This window comes from Mauremys reevesii, linkage group 5 (genome assembly GCF_016161935.1).
Source record: "Mauremys reevesii isolate NIE-2019 linkage group 5, ASM1616193v1, whole genome shotgun sequence".
Taxonomy (NCBI): Eukaryota; Metazoa; Chordata; order Testudines; family Geoemydidae; genus Mauremys; species Mauremys reevesii.
Genome location: NC_052627.1, coordinates 25,627,099 through 25,647,199, shown reverse-complemented (window position 1 = coordinate 25,647,199; position 20,101 = coordinate 25,627,099). Strand labels below are relative to the sequence as shown.

Here is a 20,101-nt window from a genome sequence, read left to right as displayed (position 1 = left end):
CTTCCACCTCTACTTCTTACACCAGCATTCTTTGAGATGCAACTGTTATTCTGGACAGAACTGCTTTCAATCAACCTTGTCTATTCTACGAACAAATCTAGAATGGGTATCTATACAGGCTGGCAGAACTCTCCTGCTGCCTCATCATTGCCAGCCAGTGTAGATTACACCAGTCCCAAAGCTGCTTTAACTCACTCTAGGATGGAGACAGGCAGAGAATCAGGGAACAGTAACCAGCTCCCTGCTGGCCCATAAATTCTAACTATAGAATTCTCATTATTGAGAGTAACTGTAATGACAATAAAATATGCCAGTCATAACAGAACTTTTTAAGAGCATGGGGTTAGGACATGTCCACCAGTTCCTTCTTGACAAAGTCATGAGCCCATATACTCTGTGTCTGTGTAGTTCTCCATAAATATAATTTCTACATAGCTGTATTGCCCTCACAAAATGGAGGAGAATGTGAATATTTGCGGGGATGCTATATATTCTATGTGAAATTTATTTTTTTCCCCACAGTCAGAAACTGAGACACTTTTGTTATATTTCCAACTTGCAATTTTATCAACTTCTGTATAGTTCGTCTCAAAACCTATTTCCACTTCTGGCAGTAACCCTTCTTTTTTAATAACTATTTTACAAACTAATTGGACAACTGAGGAGTTCATAATATCACAAAGTTCATAAAATTTAACATCTCAAATTTGCAGAAAGGTATGGTGCAAAAATTGTAATATGATGCAATGCATCTTTTTTTCTTGTTCCTAAAACTAATGCATTCAAGGCATTAAAATGTGAAACAATATGAATGTGTTATTCAACATCATTTTCACTATGTGATTCTTCCCCCAACCCAGACAGGAAAAATGGTTCCTGTAGCTGGTTATTCATAAGACTGGTGTTCACAAAATATGAAATTTTACAGTAGAACAGTAATCTCATATTTCGTTTTGTTTTTTAATATAAAAACTTCCAAAAATTCCCATTTCTCCGAGCCAGAGATTTTTGGTCTGTTTGCTACAGATATCATGGATTTTGCGCAAAATTATATCATCTGAAAGCAAAAGCAATTTGTGATTTTCCCCCTGCTAGTCTATATGCTTGTAGGTCTGGATTATTATAGAACATCCATGCCAGTGGTTTTAATAATACATTAAATAAGAAGGGTAAAAGATACAGTCTATTAAGGACCACGAAGTGTTGCTTATGGCACTGACCAAAGCTGATGTTCACAGTGATCCACATAGGAATTGATCCAGTACTGGAAAGTCCATTAAACCTTGGACTGAGAATAAACAAAGTAATATTACTCGGATGGAGAGTGAAAGTTCAAATTAATCCCGCCACCTACCATTTTTCCTGTAATGGGAAATGTTTAGAATGAATATCCAAAGCCAACACCTAACAGAATTTTTATCCATAGGGATAAAATTTCACCCTCCTAAAACAGCCTTTCAGTAAACTTCTTGTAGTTGGAATGATTTAGTACAATAATTTCTGCCAAAATTATAGGAAGAATTACTCATACATTTAATAGGAATTACGTATATTTTCTCTTAATAGGTACACCTTTTAAAGCAGAGGTGAAACTCAATAAACTAGGAGCTACCTTGGTCTCTATAAAGAAGGGTCAAAACATTGTTAATTTGCCAGGAGCCTTTAGTCTGCATATAACCAGCATGCAAATTTCCCTTAAAATATAGTTATTTTAGTTCTGGTAAGAAGTCTATTATGGACTGCCCTGGAAAGTGAAATCACCTATTCATCCAAAGAACATAGGGCCAGATTGTGCCCACCTTATCCATGTATGGAAATGGACCTCCATGAAGCAGGGGTCCCTGTTGTCACCCAAGTCCACAAACACATATGTACAAAGCTGGATTTGTGTCACAAGAAGATACAAATACTATAATATTTTCCCCCAAAAATCACAGTTAGAGGGCCAGCTGCACTTCTTTTCCCTTTCTGGCCTCTCTGAGTGCACCTCCCCCGCGCCGCTCCCCACTCCCCTCCCCCCCATCCCCGAAGTCAGGAATTGCAATTCTTCCATTCTTAGTCCAGGCCTTGTGCTACAGCATCTTGTGCTTTAACCATGCTTATCCAGCAGGTCCGACTGGGCTTAGCACCTTCAGTTCTTCCCTTCAGAGTCTGTGACCAGTAGTGAATACAGTGGCCAGTTTTCTTAAAACCAAAGTATTATGCATTTTAAGTCAGAACAAAGCATTTAGAGAAAAAAATTATAACATCCACAGTCTACACTCATGTCTATCTTAGATAAAGCCCTCCCCTTCTCTCCCCACCCCCCATGATGATGGCCTACACAGACCTACCTTCTTCAGACACCCCAACAAGTTTGTGTGTCAGTTTGGTTTCCCCAAACAGCTCCTCAATAACTACCTCCCCTCTGGGAAGTGAGGGATTCCTTTACAATCCAGTCAGAATCCCTTTCTTATAGTCAGTTCCTGGGCTTTTGCCACTGTGGGCAAATCCAGTCTTGTAGGCGCAGCAGGAGGTTGAGCCAGAATCCTCTGTACCAATGGCTCTCCCATTGTCCCACAACAACCCTCCAGCTTTTACCCAGTGGTATGGCTTATCTTGAGCTACTGTTTCTTTTTCTTACAACCTCCTATTAAACTAAACCAATATATTCAGACAGTTGGCATCCCAATGACCAGTTCAACATACAGTATTCAGAAACGAGTACAGAGCAGCTCCACCCTTATCACACTATGCTCCCTTTAGTTTGATTGAAGCCATACAGACTTGTGGGCCTGACTCTCCTTTGTGTAAGTGAGATATTGACAAACACCAGCTGAGAAAGAGGCTAGTGTACATTTAGAGGACATGATTCTTAGCTGGTATAAATTAGTATTACACCATTAAAGTCAATTTACCCCCAGCTACCAGTCTTGCCCTCAGTGTTAATTTGAGTCCATACAATGGGAGGTTTTCCTGTTTTTAAGTACGCCTCGATAAAACTGACATGGGCGGAATACAGCTGTCATCATTACTATAACACCTACCTCTAGAGAAGACAATATTTGTGGTCAGTTTGGAAACACATTTTATAAATCTTGTAATCAAGACTCACCAGGGGCATCTTACCAGAAACACAACTACAAGGGCTTGAGAGGCAGTAAGAGGATTTCTTCCATACTGTCATAGCACAAAGAGTTCTGTTAAAATGGCTACATGCCGGTGACTTTTCCACCTCCTCTGTAATAGGATGACTAAGACCTTCAGGTCAACACATTGGCACACTGTTATTTGGCAAGGCCTTCCCACATTAGCAGAGAGGAGCAACCACAGCTGAACCAGCTGTGCAGTGACGTGGCAGCAAGCTTCCTCACTGGCTCCCAACCAACCTAATAATGTGTGATCTGGGCATAACAGGAAAGGTCACACATTGCACAATCAGCACACAGGGGACAATCAGTGGACAGCAAAGAACGTTGGGATATGCAGCCGCATATTTTCACAGTCTGCCCTTACATACACAAGGTACAGAAGAGTGGCTGTGATGGGGTCGGTCACAGAGACCCCCTTGGGTCTGTCATCCGATGTGCTGAGACCACCTCTGAGCCCATTTTCTCTGCCAGGTTGGGCCTCCAGAACCCTGCCTTGTCGAGCCAGACATGCCAGTCTGCTCCAACACAGACCGAGGGTCTGAACCACATGCCCCAAAGCTCCAGACTTAACTGAAAACAGCTTAAGAAGTACTTCTGTCTCTAGTACCCAGACACTCAGCTCCCAATGGGATCCAAACCCCAAATAAATCCGTTTTACTCTGTATAAAGCTTATAAAGGGTAAACTCATAAATTGTCCGACCCTCTATAACACTGACAGATATGCACAGCTGTTTGCTCTCCCAGGTATTAATTACTTACTCCGGGTTAATTAATAAGCAAAAGTGATTTTATTAAATATAAAAAGTAGGATTTAAGTGGTTCCAAGTAATAACTGATAGAACAAAGTAAGTTACCAAGCAAAAAAGAACAAAACACGCAAGGTGAGGCCTAATACAGTAAGAAACTGATTACAGATGAAATCTCACCCCCAGATGTTCCAATAAACTTCTTTCACTGACTGGACTCCTTCCTAGTCTGGATCCAGCAATCACTCACACCCCCGTAGTTACTGTCCTTTGTTCCAGTTTCTTTCAGGCATCTCTTTGGGGTGGAGGGGCTATCTCTTGATCCAGCTGAAGACAAAATGGAGAAGCTTCCAGGGCCTTTTATATTCTCTCTCTTGTGGGCAGAAACCCCTTTGTTCTTCTGTGCAAAGTCACAGCAACAAGATGGAGTTTGTAGCCACCAGGCAAGTCACATGTCCATGAGTGAGTCAGCTTTTTGCAGGCCAACACCATTGTTTACATGTTAGTTTGAACGTTCCCAGGAAAACTCAAATGTGGAATGGCATCTCCCAAAGTCCACTGTCAATTAAGTGTTTCTTGATTGGGCACTTACTAAGAATAGTCCTTTCTCAAGAAGCTGACCAAATGCTTCACCGAAGCTACTTAGAATCAAACACATTGAGACACAAGTACATAGCCAAAAATTATAACTTCAAATACAAAAATGATACACACATACAGACAGCATAATCATAACCAGCAAACTACAATCTTTCCATAGACGGCCCACTTGATCTCCTCTGTACAAGACCTGGTGCAACCATAGGATCCTTGTTGCAACAATGATCTATACAGTCACAGTTCATGTCAATAATGTCATAGTGGCCTTTTTACTTCTTCACTTATTTTTGTCTCAGAGGGCTGCAGTTTGAATGGCCCTGCAATGCAATAACTACAGTATATTAAGTCACCTGTAACTCACCTACACAGGAGGCCAGCCATAATCTGGTCCCTAGCTTTGAGAAATGGAAGGAGTGCCAGCAACACCCACTGCCCAAACAGAATGTTTCTGGACAGGATGATGCTTGAGAGTAGCACTTCATGCCTGAACACTGGAGACAACTCTGTGGCAGAGCTCTGAATAAACTGTTAAGAGGTATAACCAGGGATGCCCCACTCCATACACATCCAAACCTCACACCCCTTACAGTATTGGGCTTTCTCCCTCTCCCAGTCCTGCTAGAGTTATCACTGAGATCTAACTAAGCAATGCTAACGGCAGAACCTCCCACAGTAAGTGCCATTACCAGCAGCATCAAATCATCATGGAACACTCCCACTGAGTCATTGGTTTTCTGATAGACAAGATGAAAATGGGTATATACAGCATGCTAGATGGACTAAAACAAAGACCCTCCCACAAAGCACACAATGTGAAGGCATGAGCAGTAGAATACAGTTAAAAGGGTATGTCTACACTACGGGATTATTCCGATTTTCCATAAACCGGTTTTGTAAAACAGATTGTATAAAGTCGAGTGCACGCGGCCACACTAAGCACATTAATTCGGCGGTGTGCGTCCATGTACCGAGGCTAGCATCGATTTCCGGAGCGTTGCACGGTAGCTATCCCGTAGCTATCCCATAGTTCCCACAGTCTCCCCCGCCCATTTGAATTCTGGGTTGAGATCCCAATGCAAAAACAGTGTCGCGGGTGATTCTGGGTAAATGTCGTCACTCAATCCTTCCTCCGTGAAAGCAACGGCAGACAATCATTTTGCGCCTTTTTTCCCTGGATTGGGAGCTCAGCCAAGAATGCAAATGCTTTTCGGAGACTGCAGGGACTGTGGGATAGCTGGAGTCCTCAGTACCCCCTCCCTCCCTCCATGAGCGTCCATTTGATTCTTTGGCTTTCCGTTACGCTTGTCACACAGCACTGTGCTGTGGCCTCTGTCTATCATAGCCTGGAGATTTTTTCAAATGCTTTGTCATTTCGTCTTCTGTAACGGAGCTCTGATAGAACAGATTTGTCTCCCCATACAGCGATCAGATCCAGTATCTCCCGTACGGTCCATGCTAGAGCTCTTTTTGGATTTGGGACTGCATCGCCACCCGTGCTGATCAGAGCTCCACGCTGGGCAAACAGGAAATGAAATTCAAAGGTTCGCGGGGCTTTTCCTGTCTTTTCCTGGCCAGTGCAACCGAGTTCAGATGGCTTTCCAGAGCAGTCACAATGGTGCACTGTGGGATACCACCCGGAGGCCAATACCGTCGATTTGCAGCCACACTAACCCTAATCCGACATGGCAAAACCGATTTCAGCGCTACTCCTCTCGTCGGGGAGGAATACAGAAATCGGTTTAAAGAGTCCTTTATAGCGATATAAAGGGTCTTGTTGTGTGGACAGGTGCAGGGTTAAATTGGTTTATCGCTGCTAAATTCGGTTTAAACGTGTAGTGTAGACCAGGCCAAAGTGGTCTTTTTAACAACGATTCTTTAACTACTTGGCAGAAAAGGTAGATTTTCATACATACTTTGAAAAGGAATAAGGTGCAAAGTAATTGGTTCCTACATAAAGGGCGATGACACAAAAAAAAAGATATGAAACCTGGACTGGATGGAGAAAAAGGAAGTGGTCAAGAGAGGGATACGAGAAGAGTCTAGGAAGTTGGAAGGGTCAGAGGAAGAGATGACAGATTGAAGTTACAAGGTGCTTTTGAATGAGAAACTTGACCTTTACAAAAAAGGAAGGGAAGCCAGAGATTGTAGGAGGAGGTAAACTGTAGGAAGGGAAGATGATTTTGGCAGCAGCGTTTTGGATGGACCTGAGTAGAGAGATATGAGAGAAATAACTTCATAGATTAACTTGCATCTAAAGGCTTCAAGTTTCACAACTCAATATTAAATAAATGTTAGTTAGTAACAGATTAAATCTCCCTAATAGAAAATGGAAAAGGAGAAATGATACCTTGTCTGCCAAATGACTACTCACCCATAGATTTAAAATTTCTGGGAAGTACACATTATTTTTTACTGTGAGTTGGCTTCTGTTTTTTATAGCTCCTTTGGTAAAGTTAATAGTCAAGTGAATAATACAGACTTTTCAAGAACCTTTACCAGGTCTTTTCCAAGATTTCTGAGGAACGCCAATAACCAAATGCATGTTTTTAATTTAGTAGGTTAAAACACAATTATTGTGCTGTTTTCTCTGAGATTCTGCACATCAGTAAATTTAAATTTTAGAAGACAAACAATGGTGCATGCAACTTATCACAAGAGAAAGAACAAAATAAAGCCCTGAAAGATTTCTGTAAACACAGAATTATAAAGTATTAACTACTACAGCCAAGACTTTCAAATTTGGGTGCCTCAATTTAGGTTCCTAAATGTATGTTTAAGCTCCTAACTATAAACGGCCTGATTTTCAGGGGTGCCGAGCAGCCCTGCATCTCTATTTATGGGTTCCCAATTCTGCACTTGGTTGATCAAGTAAGTAACCATATGAGGCACCAAAGGGCTGACACATGCCCCCTGTTGTACAGTTTTCACCAACAAAGCAGCACTCAAGAATGGTATTTGAGAAGTAAGGTCCACCAAGCCCTTCTTGCCAGCCAGTGTGTTTCCCTCTCTTTCCAAGAAAGCTGACATTATACATGCACCATTTCATATAGTTGTCCAAAACAGAACACTAGCAAATGCCAAACACCACAATACATTGTACAGAAATGCTCCAGAGTTAAATTATAATATGTAAATTAAGTCTCCTGGAGTTACATTTTCTCCTTTCTTTCAGTCAGGAAGCAGAGAGTTCTGTTCCTCCGAGTGTGATTAAAAAATTACAAAAGGAATAACATGAAAGGATAGGCAAAACCTAATTTCTATTTGCCTTAAGAAAAATGCAGCCAAAAATCACAGTAATATAAATCTATGCATCACTCCCCTTTACTTATTGCTTCTGTAATTTAAACTAGTGAAAACAAAAATGATACTCTGCTCATGCATGAGAGCGCCTAATACATATTTTACTCAGCTACACTAGCATGGCGGTCTACCACAAATCATGACTCCAATTCAGTTTGCAGATTGGCTCTTCCATCCTACATATTTGCTGCCTGCATAGTTTTGGGGATTGTCCACGAATTAAGTCACAATTGAATTTACACCATAGAAATGCAAGCCAAAGAAAGACATGAAGTAACTATGCAGATGCAGAGTGGTTTTTGTTTTGTTTGTTTTTTGTTTGTTTGGGAAATGCTAAGTGACTCCTGGACTGGATTACAACTATAGTACCAGGAAGTGTCAGTGCTTGAAGACTGACAAATATTCATCAGAAATACAGAATAGCTTTGTGGAACACTTTTTAGAGTGCTCTGAAGACCACAGCAGTCCGTGAATCTACATAAGAATCACTGCCATAATGAGTAAACATCTAAATATGTTCTAGGGGGAATATTTAAGTTGCTTAACATTTTCCATTATCAACTAATCTTGTGACCTTTACTGGAGAAACTCCAATAACTTCATTGTTTGCAACAGGCCTTTGAAATTCGACAGGCAGAAAGGCCCTGGGCAAGACAAGTGCCTTTTCTTTGTACCATGAAATGACCACCCTGCTAAACCTGAATGGAAACTTGATATAAATTGCCATTTCCTTTCTAATGTTGGCATTCCTCAGGAAAATTTCAGCAGCATGCCAAAATAATAACTGATTATGAACATTCTAAAGAGCCAGACCTATATGGCTGCCAAAGAGGCAGCTTGCACATAATGGACTGGAAACACCTGGGAGCTGCCAGAGATGTTATGGCACTGATGGTGGGGGAGAAAGCAGTGTCATGATGGGACAGGACAGGACTCTCCCACTCTGGTATGAACCTAGCAGCCCCTCCACCCAGAGCATCACTCAGCGCAGGAACTCCAGTAGAGGAGGGGAAGCTGGACCAGTCTCCTTACATAACTCCTCTGGACCCAAACAGCCCATGTCTCACTTCAGGGACATGACAAAGACAGAAGGCCTCCACATCTTGGGGTAGGGTGTAGGGGAGACAGCCAAGCTCATTCCAACCATCTCTTGGACCCAGTGCCATCCCATCCCGCCTCTGGATAACAGCCCTCTCAGGTTGCTAGCTAATGTGGTTAGTCCTGTATCTAAAGTGGTAGCACTCTATGTGGCAATGCTCTCCGATAATGCACTAGTGGGGCTGTTTAAGTTAATACTTCTACATTTTCGCTCTTGTCATAAGGAATATCTTCTTTACCCATGTTTTTAGCATACTGTGATTATAGTGCCAAGAGAGAAGGAGATTGTTGAGGAGGAGCAGGAGGAGATGGTGGTGGTGGTGAAGATTAACTTTTCCAACCCAATTATCAGACTGAAGATGATGTTTGGAAAATTCAGATAAGCATCTACATCTCTAGATGTTTATCTGGACTAAACTTCTGAACCTTTTACATTTTCTCGCACCACAACTCCATGTGTGTATGGGTTCCTCACGCTGTTGTTACAATGATTCACAAGGTGAGCAAATGGAAATCTATACCAAGGATAGTATTGCATAGTTAGGTTTATAAGTATATTTATAATTCTATTGTGTGAGCAGTTCAAGACAAGAGCAAGAGAAGGGATTTGAATGCATGTACAATGAAAGATTTTGGTGCAGTGAGTAAGCTGTCTGTGTGATTACAACTTTTCCTGAAAACTACGAATTCTATTACATGGAACTGATGAGTCAGAATGGTGCAATGAACAATACAAAAAGAACAACAGAAGGACATTGGGATAATGGTGCCATTTCTTGAGAGAAAGACAAACTGATCCTGTGACAAGTTAATCCCCTGACTTGACAAAGAGAGAAATACAAGTCTAGTGAGGACAGTGCAATGTGACTATGAAAACCAGCAATATTAAATGAGTTTTCTGAGAGCAAGTTACCTCCTCACAAATGAGAAAAAACTCAAGTGGGGAAATAGCTATGATAAAATGACAACACTTTTTCTTGAGAACAGTGTTTGTTCAGTTTGCAGTAAGTCTAACCATATGAACGAGCTTCAAAGTGATATCAGAAATTTATTATGTAAGAATTGTTGTGATGTACTTGTCAGAGAATATGTCAGCTACCTAGTGAACTTACATTTATTTTATGGTTATTCGGATACTTCCATTTTATTTTTATATTAGGGAGTGAGTGAATTGATGTGGGAGTAAACAACATATTGTGTTGCTGTCAGTCTTGGTAATTGTTTCATCAGCTTGGGAGTAGTACTATAATTATGCCTGGTAAAAATTTTGCCAATAGTGGAGGTAGTTATTTTTAGCATGCAGTATTTAGCTAAAAATATTTACAATAGAATAATGAATGAGTGCAAAACACCTTGAAATACTTCCAGGTATGTAAAGGTTTATGATCATTTTCACTTACAAAAGAAAAATAAACCTTGTTATCTTATCTCAAAGAGAGCATTTACTCTAATCATAAAAGCTTTATAAAGCTATTCATGGGGTAATATTTTCAGGCAGCCTCTGGAAGTGTACCTACATCTGTTTGAGCATGCGGATATACACATTAGGTACATAAATAGCAACTGGCACACATCATTTAACATTTGTTTGGCCAATTATATGCCTATGCTCCCCTACATGTAGCTAAGCATATGCAACCAAGTTCACCTGCAAATTTTGCCCTAGGGAGAGATTTTATAAATCCATCAAATCAATGTAATAATAATAATACAAGATCTATTTTTCAAACTTGTGCAGCCAAAGTTAGGTGCCTAATTCCATATTTACACAGCCAATCATGAGTTAAACAGGTAAATAAACATATACACCTAACTTTCGGTACCAAAAATTATTAGGCCCATAATAAATAATGGATTTCTTTCATATTGTAACTTAAAATGCTTAGTTGACAGCACTTTACAAATATTAATTAACCCATCTTTACAAGATCTCCCAGAGATTTGTATGTTTTACCAACCCTATTTCACAAATAGGTAAAGTGAGGTGCTTCTACTGTGGTACATACTAATAATGGCATGGGTGACATAGATAACTGGAGATAGTCAATATATGTGAACAAAATTAACTGTGTTATTAAATGTCACATCATAATTAGTACCTTGTACCCACTTCTACCTTTCATCTGTTTGTTTGCTTTTTTTAGATTGTGGGCTCTTCATGGCAGGTGCAGCACCGAGCACATGGTGGGCACTACTGGAAACAAGTAGGAGCAATAGTTTGACTTCAGTGGGAGCAAAGTTAGGCTGATACTGAACATTTTTCAAAATGCCACCCCAAGCGAACCGCCCGTGGTCACAGACACAAGGTGTCAGAGTAAAATCGACATGGAACCATTAAATTATTCCACTGTATCAAAGTTATAGTAGGACATCAGGTATTTTAACAAACTCTATTGTTGGGCTTTTTAAATAAAATATTAGAATGGATCTATTCTTCACTGCATAAATGTTGAGTATAATTCCCATTCATTTCCATGAGATTAATAGGAATGCCTGAAGAGAAAAATAAACTCTTTGCAGCCTAATCTAGACAAAATGAGCTTTCAAGGCTGCAGGGGCACAGACCCTGCAGAGACTACTCACTTTCTGATTAGGCATTTCATGACTGCCTCCCCGGCAAAGATAAAGATATCAACCTGATAATCATATAAACTATTCTAGATTTGGGGATAAAACCAGGGTGCTCAATTAACATGCTCAATGATTCCTCCAAACTTTCTAGCATAGAAGTGGGTTCTTTCAAGTAACTGGGGAAGTAGAAGTGGAGGAGGATTTCAAATGCTCATCTCTCTCAGAGGTATTGAGCTCACCCTGATTAAGAAAGAAGAAAGAACCAGGATATTGTAGACAGAAGGAGAGGCTGAAAAAACATAAAAATCAGATCCAAACTTCAAAGTTTGGGAGTGTTTGGATCCTGGATGTTGGGTCAGGCCCATCTCCAACTATTTTGTTTTAAATATACCCCCAAAACTAAAGAGAGGGGATTGGGATGTCAGAAAAGGGGGATAAGGTACCAGAAGGAAGACAAATAACTGGTAAAAAAATTACCTCTCTCTGTCACTGTATGATTGGCAGATGTGCTTTTTGAAGGAATCAACATTCTGAGAAAGGGTTGGAGGATTATTTTAGACTCTTGACTGACGAGCCAGAAGAGAGTTTTCTTTTAGCCTTTTTCAGGCAAATAGCAGCTGCTGATATGTCTTCCTTGAAGGAGAAAGTGTTTTCAATGTGGTATATGGGATAAGAATTGGAGCAGGGTTTAACTGCTGGGCAAACTGGTTCTGGGACCCTCCCTGCCCTGGGAGGATCTTGACCTACTGGTACAGCCATGAAATTGGATTGCACTTGGCAAAGTTAAAAGGATCCAGGAATAATGCCAGATTACCTGCCAAAAGTTGCTAAGAACCATGATGACGTAACTTCAGGCATAAACCTAGACATTTCCACTATATGATTTGGGGGTGGGGAGGGAGAAGATTAGGCTACTTACTGCTCCTCCTAGCAACAAAGGTGCCTTCTATGGTGAGAGGCTCCTCAACAGCAGGATCTGAGGGTACCTTTGAAGAGCCATGGCTTCAACATAGGGAGAGTGATGGGGGACACACCTCACCTTGGACCAGGAAAGGAAAGAATTAAATCATCTGCCCTGTATACAGAAGGCTAAATTCTCTGTTGTGACCAACCAAGCTGAACTCACTGCAGGAACAGAGGGTGGGACAAAGATGACCTTTGGTACAAGTTTGTGCTACCTCAGGTTGCGCAAGCTTATGCACACCTTCAGTGTTTCCCAGAGGCCCTTCTATAGCTGAGACTAGCTGGAGCACAGCATTATCTAGCTGCCTCCTATACGTTCTCCAGTCTGCCTCTAGCACACCTGCTACCCAACAGGCTGAGACACACACAGCTGCTCCACCAGCTCTATCCACCCAGGGAACTCCCATGCAAAGATTATTCCCAGAGGGGCCACAACACAATTAAGAACCCAGCTCAGGGTCTGAAATTGCCTACCCCCTCAGCAACAGTTGTCTGAAGTGTGAAGACTATTATGAAGGCCCTCCAGTTACAGTAAACCTTCAGGAGGTAACTGAACATAAAGAAATAGAGCCAGTCCTTAGAAAGCTGGCTGCTATACCAAGGGTAGGACACTACTTCCAAATTCAGAGGGAAATGGATTCACAAGACCTGAGAACTTCAGCTAGTCAGTGAAACAAAGGCTTCCCTGCAGAAGAGAAGGTTCACATTACATACTGTGTGCCAAGATTTTCAAAAATGGGCACCAAAAGTTAGGTTCTTAAATCCATATTTAGGCAGCTAAATAAATGACCCGATTACCAATTAGAACTGTTAGGAGCTCAGAACATTTGAAAACCTGGCTACACATTTAGGCAGCTAAAAATCTTTGTCTGTTTGACCATTTGATGGTAATGGAAAACCTGAAGATAGACTCTTTTTTGGGGTGGGCAGGGGAGGGTTCTGTGAGCCAGTCTTCAGGCAGTTTGACCATTGAGTGAATAGAAAACACTGATTATGGATCCCTAAGAAGGAAGGAAGGACTAGCTATCAGCTAGGTGGTTTCAGGGAATGACCCCAGTAAACACTTGATTTGATCCTTGGTTAAACAGGGCTCTAAGAACAATGTGCTGCACACTAACAATTGATTGATTGATTTTTGATCTCTTCACTTCTGTATTTTGTTTTCCCTATAGGAAGTATAGGAAATACTGAGGTGCAGCTATCTAAGTGATCTCAAACAAAACTGGCAAGTTTGTGAAGGGTGACCAGTGTACAATAGATTTGATTTCACTGTTATATCTCCACTATTTCTTAGGCTATGTTGGTCCCATGAGGTCTAGCCCCTGGCATAGATACAACCTACACCAACAGACAATTTTCTGCTGGTGTAGGAACACTACCTCCCCGAACATTAGCTATGTCAACAGAAACCCTCTTCTGTGGACATCAGTGCATCTACACTGGGGCCTTTGTCAGCATAGCTATGTTGAGTCAGGGTTGTTGATTTTTCACACCCCTGACCAATGCAGCTATATCAATACAACTTTAAAATGTAGACCAAGCCTCAGTGGTCTGCTGTCTACTACTACCTGTATGTCCACAGTATTTTTCTGCTAAATAATAACTGCAAAGCACTGTATCACTGCATTCACTGTACTCTCTGTATCCTACAAAATCAATAAAATCCCCTTCATTCGGAAATCGAGTATACTTTATATCTTTTCCTATCCTTGCAGCACAACTATTCCATTTCTAACTACACATATTTGATTCACCTTTTTCTGTGCTGAGTAATTAAAAGATAGTAATTTTCAACAACATTACATTTCGCTTTCATTTTGGAAGCAAGCAAGTGTATAAGCAAGCAAGTCAGTCTTTTGATCAGGCTTAAGAGTAGTAATTTTAGGACACTACAATCATATTTCTGTCTGAAAATATTTTACCAATTGTTAGTACATGTAACACCTAACATTACCATTAGCAAGTTTCCCCTGTTTTTATGAGCCTTTCATACAGCAACAGAGGCGAGGGTTTTTTTTAAACAGGATTGTAAAGCCACAAATATTCACAGAGGGATTCAGAAGCTGGTGCCATACCTGAAGCTATTGCACTTTTAACTCACTTTTTAAAAACTGACTAGATAGGAAGTTGACAGTGTCCCTCTAAATAGTTACAACTTAAGATATGATATAAAGACTTCAGGCAAATTCTATTTCTACAACTCCCGATGAAAAGACTCAAAATGGATTCAACTAAATATTTAGAAAATTTGGCTGGAGGCAGATTTTTAAAGGTATTTACACACAGAAAGGTGCTTTTGAAAATTTCACAAATTGCATCTTTAGGTACCTAAGTACCTTTGAAAATCTGGCACTTGGTCTAATTCCCAGGGAAATCAATGGAATGTGGATTGGGCCCTAATTATGTCCATCTTTTCTGCTGCATAAAATGCTGGTGAAGCATGTTAAGCTCATATTAAACTGAACACAAAATAGAAGGAAATGAACAAAATATTATTTCTTTAAAGGCTAACAGTCTATAAAGGTTAACAGTACAAAGGAAAAAATTCAGTACATTAAAAAAAGAGAGTTACTTAAAATCTATTAAAAACCTCAGTGAACAATTGGTTTTTTCATTCAATCTATATATCAAATTAACAAAAAACCCTGAAAGTCTGCCTCTTCTCCCCCATTACCTCCATACCACAGGGATGGTAGCTACATTATGCTGTGGGGGAAAATGCCATTCTGAAGCACATAATGTACACACTTCTGAAATGCATCGATACTTGGTATATGGTGCCAAAGAAGAGTCTTCACTGTTTCTGCTTGTAATGAGTTCTGGGATGACAGTATGTAAACATAAATATCAGTGGTACTATACCTTCAAATTGCAGAAAGCTGATGTTGGGAGTCCCAAATGACTGGATTAATTTTGTCTGCAGCCAAGTACAACAACATTTTAGAGTCTCGTTCTATCAAGGGAGAAAATTCTAATTGTATCTAACAAAAAGGTTCACTACTTAGGCACATGTGTTAGAAAATAGTTCCCACATTACTTAAACCCTAATACTAAGAACAATTACATGGAGAAGGGTATTAGAATCTGACCCTTAATATATTTCACCAAAATATACAGCTAGAGGGAGAGAACTAACAAAACTTAGAGGTGGGGAAGGAACAAGAAGAGGAAAAACAAAGTAAAGAAAAAGAAACAAACAGAAAAATATCCCCGTGCCTCCCACCAAACAATCCCAGTTTTTACTTTGAGACTCAGTAAAATGCAAGATTTCACTAAGCTACACACACAATGAATGTATTCAACTGTATCTGATAGAGGTTTTTAAAATGTATTTGTTAAATACACTTTTAAAAAACCTGGGTGATACTAATGATTTTAGAAAGAGGTATGGCATTTGTTAAAAGGCAAAAACCTGCTCAGGATTCCAGGTACGGATGTACCTCTGGATAATATTTAAGGGTTATAAATTATAGACATGATTCTCTAGTCTTCTCACTGAATCGCTCTCAGAACACAAAGGAAGCAAAAAAGGAGCTGGATCTCACCTGCTGGAGATTTCCCCTGTTAGGAGGGGTCCCCAGCAGACATAGGCTGGCTCCTACATCATTAACTCTACAGTCCTAGCATAAAGGATATGTTGGAACAAGGCGGGAGCATGCTGTGCTCCATCTAACCTTAGATGATGGAGGGACAATGGCTGGTGCAGAACTGATTCCAGAATTAGGGAGCTACCTTGTAACTAGCTCCTTTTGCCTCCCTCCACTTTCCCTAAGCTACACTCAGCAAAAACTAGGCCCAGATGGATATCTGACCCTGTGTGTTTTGGAAACTAGCCCATGTGGCATGGATTTACAATGGGAGCCAAAAGTGTGTTCTATCAAAGCAGGAAAAAACAAACCACATACACTGCAACAAAGTAGTTTTGATCAGGAAAAATGTCCTGAGGCTGGAGGAAGCAGCCCTGAAAATGTGTAGGAGACAACTGGAACCTCTAAGAGTCCCACTCTTATTTTAAGATAATGGAAGGGAGGGAGGAGAAAGCGATCATTACAATAGTTCTGCTTAGCATCACTATATTGGTTTGCTATGGCATTTCGTCTAACACGATGCCATTTTCCCAACAGACTGAAATGTGTGCATCATTGTAATGGAGTAGGAGAATGCAGTGTGATAGGACAGTCTGAGAAACAGGTAGTCTGCACCAGAACATGCACGGTTTATTCATCAGAGCATTGCTGGAAAGCTTGACTTGAAAACCTCTGAGACTTACTGGACCCATGATCTACATTTGGCAATTACTGCAGTACTGCACAGCACTAGCCTTCTGTTGTTTCCACTGGAATTCACACACAGATCAATTAACCTTATAGAGAAAAAAGAACTGACGACAGAAATTTTCTGAGCTGGCTCTGGACTGAGGACACTGGCCTTACAACATAAATCAAATCTTTGGTTTGCAGTGCCTCTCCCCTTGTAAAAGCCACAGTCTACCAGCTGCCTCATTCATATTCCCCACACTACCACTCTCACTGACAAGCAACTGTCACTATAAAAGTTTTCACGTAGTGGGCTGCAGCCGTTAAATCTGCCAAGTGCCAATCAGTAAGTAAAAACATATGTGAAGAGTGATGTTGGGTTTGTCTGTCACTGAAAGACTAAAGCAGCAGCATAGTACGTGAGGAGCAGCAGCATAGCAATGCCAATAGCAGTCTGTGACACAGAGAGGACCAAAAAAGTGTTTTTTCCTTTCTCTCATCAATGTCTTTACCCTTATGTGGAGCATTTTGTTTCTAATCTGGGTCACTTTAGGAATGGAAAAATGCCACAGCAGTATGGCCTCATCGGTGCTAAAGGTGAATATTTATCACATTTGCTTAATTTGGTGCACCCCTCCACAAATATCTGCAAACTCTAGCCCAGGGCACAATCTGACCAAATATCTCCTCACCCCATCTCCGTCTTAAAAACAAACTACCACCAAAAATTTGGCAAGGAGTTACATACCCAGAAACCTTCTTAAGTCCATTATGGTAACCCAGGGAATGGTACGTTAAATATATTTAAATCTCTCCTTTTCCAAATCAATGTCAACGTTCAGAATTAGTAACAAGAAGTAATGAAAGAGTAAAACTTTTGCATATAATGGGTCCCAATTTCTGCTCTTAGTTACAACAATATACAAATGGAATAACTCCACAGAAGCCCATGAGTGAACTCCCGGCTCCACTGAAGACAATGGGTGTTTGTCATTGACTTCGGGACTAGGATATCACCCTCTATGAGGACAATGTAAGTAAATTCAGAATTAGGCCCAGTGTTTTCATATACTATATACCCCTGAGCACATCTGGGCAAAGAGTTATTTTAGGATCATATTCTTTCCTCCAATTCATCTCTGTCTCTTTTTCTGAATACTTCCTGAATTAAAAATTCTTCATATCAAGTTAATCTTAAAATAGTGGGTTTCACAGGTGGTCAAAAACCACTAAGATATATGGGCTTTTCTAAACCCAAAACTTCAAATGTTGTTATATATCTACACAAATTGAACACATTTTGCATAATTCCAACCCAATAGGAACATAAGCATGTTAAGGGGAAAATAATACCATCAAGCATTGGGGGAGAGGTGGAGGTGTGGGCTACAGGAGGCTTGTCGTCACCATGCTAGTGCTGCACAGGACTGAAGACTGCTTTAAAATGTGGGCTGGGGGCTTCCTATTCTTCATGTAAGCTGCATAACCCCTCTAACGAGTCTTGCAACACAGTGACTGCTGGGTGGGGAGGGGTACACTGATAGTTAAACCTGGCAGCATCATCTGTGCTCTACAAATTGCACACCAAAAGCAAGCATTTCACATATAGGTACCATATAATGACCCAATGAGATAAAGTGAGAAAAATCAAACAGTACGTTCCTGGGTTAAGTATTAAGTATTCTATGCATCCGAAGAAGTGAGCTGCAGCTCACGAAAGCTCATGCTAAAATAAATTTGTTAGTCTTTAAGGTGCCACAAGTACTCTTGTTTTTTTTGCGGATACAGACTAACACGGCTGCTACTCTGAAACCTGTATTTTTCTGAAGCGTTCAGGAAAATTTTACTACAATTTCTTACCAAACCTCTTTTCACATGAGTTTCAAGTTCATAATTTTTCTTTTTATTTAAAATTAACCAGAAATAATCATACCCAAGTATATGGGCTGGACATATTAGCTAATAATTATATACCACAATTAAAAATTGAAATGTTTGTAGGATGCTTGTATTTTGTTATATGAGAGACCATTTCACATAATATTACATCTTGGACTGCTTGCAAACATTCAGAATTTAGTACGTGAATACATTCACTAGCTTTGAAATGGAAATTGTTCTCAAACTCTAAATCTGAATGGCCAAAAATATTTAATTTACTACATTCCCCATTCTCTGTACCAATAATAATGAATGGGCAGGGAACTTGGGTACTTAAAAAGTTATCTGAAAAAGGGGGTAGTAAATGAGATTTACAATTTTTTTCTTTACAGTGTTCAAATAATCCTTTAATAACTGGAAGAGAAGGTTAGGAGAGAGGTTTGTTTGTTATATTCTTGTTTCTTCCCTTATTTTTTACTTTATCAATATTTGGCTGATGAAGTCCAATCTCCTCAGATTTTGCTGGAGAACTCAGAAATGTAGATTGCAGGTTTTTGTTGGCCCTTCATTGAAGAAGTGGGAGGATGAACTCTCTCACATGTATTTTCTCCACAGTGTTTCTGAGGACACCCTTGAAAGTGTGGCAGTTCTGTTCAGACTCACTTATGATCCTATACTCATGGATTGCCAAGCCTCCACCACCATCACTGCACTTTCAGAAACAGAAACTTTCTGAGGAAGTGATTTTTAATGTCACTGATTGGCTCTTAGAAAACAAACTTTTTGAAAACATAACGGGCAGAGTTGTTTGTTTCAAACAAAACTGACTGCTCTTTAATTGACTGCTGTGGTGGCAACATTGTGCAATGCAACGCACTCCCAACAACTGGGGGAACTGAATGTGTTATGGTCACAGTGTTAATAATTTGCTGATAGCCTGAGGAGTGACAGGGGCATGAATATTTTTTTTAAACACAGCATTGAAGAAACAAACAGCATACTTCTGTACTCTAAAGAGTTACATGGGCTTCGCAAATGGAGTAAGGCAAAAGGGCAGTGAGTGATGGTGTGGATAGTAAGTAGTCAAATTTACCAAGTATAGCAGTGAATTTTCCTTTTGATATTCATGCATTATGTCCATTAGTATCAATATACACCATGCACAGGTTCTTGAGACTCTGTATTGAGCAGCTGCTAAACAGAGTTTTCTGACTGGGAATTGACATCTATACTATATGGGAAGCATTTAAGAAAATCATTGAGCAGCATGATCATTGAACAAACTCTCTGAGCCTAGAACTTGAACAGTATTGTATTCAAAGTAATCTGCAAAGTTAAAAGGACTAAGAGTCAATATAAACCTTGTTGTTTTAATAGCAAACAAAGCTATAAAATTGCAATAAAATCAGCCAATATGAAATTCCAAAGAACTTTACTAAATCTACTACAATAAAAATCCAAAATTCACACCTCTGATGTCTGAAAGTTCTTGTAAACCTCCTTGTGTCACTTCACTAATGTGAAGACTTAGTGATCAAACTGTAACCGATTCTC

General features: G+C 40.1%; 1 protein-coding gene across 8 annotated transcripts in view; it reads right to left on the bottom strand.

Moving 5' to 3' along the window:
* BMPR1B (bone morphogenetic protein receptor type 1B) overlaps positions 1 to 20,101 on the bottom strand; it is a 384,295-nt gene that overhangs the window by 329,142 nt on the left and 35,052 nt on the right. Inside the window, exon 1 of one of the 8 annotated variants that reach the window (XM_039540882.1) lies at positions 10,976 to 11,030. The exons of the other annotated variants lie outside the window; for them this stretch is intronic. The gene's annotated coding sequence lies outside the window, so the exon portion shown is untranslated. Of the gene's footprint in view, positions 1 to 10,975; positions 11,031 to 20,101 lie in introns of those variants that run through there. 8 annotated transcript variants of the gene reach the window in all.